General features: G+C 37.5%; 1 pseudogene; it reads left to right on the top strand.

The window, feature by feature from the left end:
* Positions 1–2,324: 2,324 nt before the first annotated feature.
* On the top strand, positions 2,325–2,445 carry LOC123623661 (annotated as a pseudogene).
* Positions 2,446–5,180: the final 2,735 nt, after the last annotated feature.

Genomic DNA, 5,180 nt, shown 5'->3' with positions numbered 1-5,180 from the left:
TTGATATATTACATTGTGGTGAAGTCAGGACCTTCAATGCATAAATCACTGAAGCAAGACACATTATACCCACTAAGCAACCTCCCATCATCCACCCCCCTCCCATCCTTACACCCTTCTGAGTCTCTATTGTCCATCATTCCACTCTTCCATGTGTACATATTTAGCTCCCACTTATAAGTGAGAAAATATAGTATTTATCTTTCTGTGTCTGAGTTGTTTCACTTAAGACAATGGCTTCCAGTTCCATCCATGTTGCTTAAAAAAACATGATTTCATTCTTTCTTATAGCCAAATAGTATTCCATTGTGTCTATGTACCAGGTTTTCTTTATCCAATCCTCTACTGATGGACACTCAGGTTGATTCCATTTCTTTGCTATTGTGAATAGTGCTGCTATAAACATACAAGTGCAGGTATTTTTTTTTTAATATATTGATTTATTTTCCTTTGGGTAGATGCCCAGAAGTGGGATTACTGGATCATACGGTAGTTCTATTTTCAGTTCTTTGAGAAATCTTCATGCTGTTTTCCATAGAGGTTGCACTAACTTACAGTCCCACCAACAGTGTATCAGTTCCCTTTTCTCCATATCCTCACCAATGTCTGATATTTTTTGTCTTTTTGATAATAGCCATTCTGATTGGTGTAAGATGACATCTCATTGTGGTTTTAATTTGCATTTCTTTTAAAGGGAGCCAAATACTCCTCTGTCTCATTTCTACCTGTGGTAGAGAAACCCTAAGGTAGCCTCCATGATCCCTGCCTCCTGGGATTCACACCCTACAGAATCTCCTCTTCTTGAGTGTGGGTGACACCTGTGCCCTCTACTCCAAAAAGTCCAGCAAAGGCAATGGGATGTCACTTCTGTGGTGTGCTATGTCAGATGGTGACATCTGTCTTGCTGGGAGATTCTGTCCCTTGCTGATTTTGAAGAACCAAGCTGCCATGTTGTGAGCGGCTCTGTGCAGAGGGTTGCGTGGTGGCCTTTAGCCAACATCCCACAAGAGACTGATGTCCTTTGTCCCATTGGCTGGAAGGAACTGAAGTTTGCCAACAGACACATGAACATGGAAGCAGATCCTTCCCCACTGAGCCTTGAGACGAGACTCCAATCTTGACTAGCACTGTCACTGAAGTTTGTGAGCCATCCTGAAGCAGAGGACCTAGTTAAGCTGTGCCTGAGTTGCTGACCCACAGAAGCTGTGAGATGATAAATGTGTGTTGTTTTTAGCCACTAAATCTGTGATAATATCATTATGCAGCAATAGATAACTAATAAACTCTGCATCACAGTTTGAATGCTAATTCTCCTTAAGAAGCTTCATGAAAAATAATAACATTATATTAGTATTATTAGTTCTACCATGAAAACAATACAGCCCTTTATTGAATACCTACTATGTGCCAGATGCTTTCACTTCACCAGATTCTTTACACAAATCATCTCATTAATCTTCTTAACAACTTCATAAGAAAGGTGTTATTGTTTCCAGTTCAGAGGACGTAAGAAATTTGCCCGAGCTCACATAGTACAAGGGAACTGCATTTAAAGCCAAGGCTCACTGTTTTTGTAATTGTGCCATGCTGCTGCTTATTACATTGGTTAAAAGAAACAAAAATGAAAATAAAATTTTTAATTTAAATTTTAAAAAACAGTTATTTAATGTTATTAAACATTTTCTTTGTGGCAAACATGGTTCTAGGTCTTAGATGGCTACTAGCATGTCACAGTCATGGGACAACACTTATTATACTGGAATTTGTATATGAACTTCATATACTCCCACCGCCTCACCCCATCCCTCACCACGTCTTATCTACAATAGACTAAACATTTCTAATACTCCAGCTGCTTTTACCATTTCATATACAATGTGTTTTTGAATTATTTTTACTTTTCTTTTGCCCTCCTATCAGTATTTTTAAAATTTTAATCTTCTATATCCCTTTTACAATGCAGTATTTTAACCAACACATAAAATTGAAATACTACATGTAAAACTAATAGAAATAAAAGAACATACCAACTTCATAATGAAAGTTATTTACCTTTTAGAAACCAACATAACAAGTTGACAACATAAATGAATAAGGAAAGTGAATATGAACAACAGGATTAATAAGCTTCATATGACTAATACGTATATCTAGACTGTTTTCAACTCTAAAAAGTAAATAACACATATTTTTAAAAACATGAACTATTAACAAAAATTAATCTTGTATCAGGTCAAAAGTAAAAATCTCAATATAGTCTCCAAAACAAAAATTATATGGACTAAATAATTGAACCAAGAACTTAGACAACTAAGAATTAAAGAGTCCAGGGCCACACCACCCTGAACGTGCCCGATTCCATCTGATCTCGGAAGCTGAGCAGGGTCAGGCCCGGTCAGTACTTGGATGGGAGACCACCTGGGAATACCGGGTGTGCCGCAAGCTTTTAGGCCGGGCGCGGTGGCTCACGCCTGTAATCCTAGCACTCTGGGAGGCCGAGGCAGGTGGATAGCTCGAGGTAGCCTGAGCAAGAGCGAGACCCCGTCTTTACAAAAAAATAGAATGAAATTATCTGGCCAACTAAAACCACATATATATATAAAATTAGCTGGGCATGGTGGCGCATGCCTGTAGTCCCAGCTACTCGGGAGGCTGAGGCAGGAGGATTGCTTGAGCCCAGGAGTTTGAGGTTGCTGTGAGCTAGGCTGACGCCATGGCACTCACTCTAGCCCGGGCAACAGAGCGAGACTCTGTCTCAAAAAAAGAAGAATTAAAGAATAGCCAAACATCATGCCTTGAAAAATTATGACAAGCACACACAACTAAATAAGTCTTGAAAAGAGAAAATTACAATATATATACATATATACATAAAGCTGCTAATGATTTAGAAATGTAAGATATTAAGAGCACGAACTCAAGCCTTGCAGAATGAAGCCAAGGTGGTATTAAGAGAAACATTTATAATGTTAAGCGCAAACACAGATAAGAGAAAAAAATAAAACAAATGAAGTAAGTATACAGTTTAAGAAGGTAGGAGAGCAATAAAGGAAAATCATGCCTGGCATGGTGGCTCACGCCTATAATCCTAGCACTCTGGGAGGCCAAGGGGTGAGGATCACTTGAGGTCCAGAGTTCGAGACCAGCCTGAGTAAGAGCAAGATCCCACTCCTACTAAAAATAGAAGAAAAAATTAGCCAGGCAACTAAAAATAGAAAAAATTGGCTGGGCATGGTGGCATTCACCTGTAGTCCCAGCTACTCCAGAGGGTGAGGCAGGAGGATTGCTTGAGCCCAGGAGTCTGAGGTTGCTATGAGCTAGGCTGGTGCCATGGCACTCTAGCCAGGACAACAGAGCAAGACTCTGTCTCAAAAAAAAAAAAAGGCAGAAAAAAAAAAAGGAAAAAAAAAGGAAAATGGGGGATACATTAATAAAGATAAAAATGTAAATTAATTATGCTATATGAAATGGAATGCCCCCAAAAAATACGAGACACCACCTGCCAATGACAAGGAGAAAAACTCTTCTTCTGAGGTCTGAATTTGCTGCTGCCATTGGTCACATTGTTGTGAGACTTCAGGATATTGCTGTCCTGTATCTTGTACACACAAACAAGCATAGTGACCCTTCAACTGGTATTTCTTGTCATATTTTAATACTAATATATGGGGAAAATTTAGAAAACAAGTGTTCTGTCTGTTAATGAATTTTAAACCTCAGGGATTTCAGTTGTTAAAGACCTTCCTTCATTATCAGCCATGAAAATTAATATTCAGAAAGAATTTTGAAAACCAATTATTCTTAAGTTTGATAATTATACATTGGTGAATGAATTAAAAAAACAAACAAACTATTGTCCCAAAGATGTCTCCACAAAATACACTGGTGATATTAAAGACTTTTATGGATCTTTCTTTTCTCAAAAGGTATTTTCTTTAAGCCCTTTTTTCATATAAAGACATTTCACTTTAACATGAAAGTCATATTGTGCCTCATCTAGAATATTTGCACATGATGGTCTTCATTTATCAGGAAGCACATATTTAAACTGTTTGTGCAATTTCAGTTTTCTTTGTGAAGCAGAAGTATTCATCATACTAGTTAAGGTTTATATTACCCTGTAGCAAAGCAATTTATCATATCCCTACATCAGCAACTTTTCTGATTATTAAAATTTGCTTGCAGAGGTAGACTTAGTAGCATGCAAGCTGCTATCTAATGAATTTTCTTTATTATTTGACCTGAAGTGCAGGGAAACTATATATTAAGACACATGATTTGAAAATAGTGATAGAGGATGCAGACATAGATTAATTAAGCTAGTATCTGGAAATACTTTAGCAGAATTTAACACTTTGCATATATAATGCAAACAACCCTCAGGAAATAGTAGTGTGAATCATTTTTTTCTCCTTTAGAAATAATTTTTATTTCTCACATTTGGTCTGCTGTAAAATGGCAATTCTGTGAAGCTCCAGAATCATTGGTTCAGTTTTGAATAGTCATCATAATTAAGGGGATGTGTAATTGACTCGAGTTACTAATGACCACTCTGTTCCAAGTTGTTGAATTGTATTGCAGTGAATATTTATTAAGCATTCCTCTGTCTGTCTGACACCGTACTGGTTTCGTTCAGAGATGCTGAAGAAGTTTACACATTGCTTCTGTCTTCAAGGAGTTTTCAATCTATTTGGAAAGGAAAGATTTGCTCACATAAACTAACAGATAACCACAAAATGGGTGTTTTTAAACAGCAAAATGTAATCCAATGGAAAGTCAAAAAAAGAATGATCAAGGGATGCAAAATACCTTCTGCTTACAGGAGTCCCTGGCCAGTAATCTAAACAAAGAAGCAGTCCTTGGTGGGGTGGGGTGGGGGCGGTCTGTGATGAGGGGTTAACAGCCTGAGAGGAAGGCGGGACCCCTCATAAACTGAAAACCACACAAGTTCTACCTAAAGGATGTTATTTGCTATTCTGCTTCACTCAATTTATAGCCTTTTGAAAAAGAGGGTCAATCTTGCCATACTTTGTGATTTTTTTTTTTCACGAACAGCTAGATATCTGGATTTCTCTGTGAAAGTTCTCAATTTTAATATTCAACTATAGCTTTTTTAAAAAAATTCTGGACAGTCGTTAAAAAGTGAGTCTATAGACAGCAAACAGTGGACAATTTTTTAT

The sequence above is a fragment of the Lemur catta genome, chromosome 18 (assembly GCF_020740605.2).
Source record: "Lemur catta isolate mLemCat1 chromosome 18, mLemCat1.pri, whole genome shotgun sequence".
NCBI classification, from domain to species: Eukaryota; Metazoa; Chordata; class Mammalia; order Primates; family Lemuridae; genus Lemur; species Lemur catta.
Note: the sequence above shows the minus strand (reverse complement) of the source record. Positions and strands in the feature narration are given on the sequence as shown.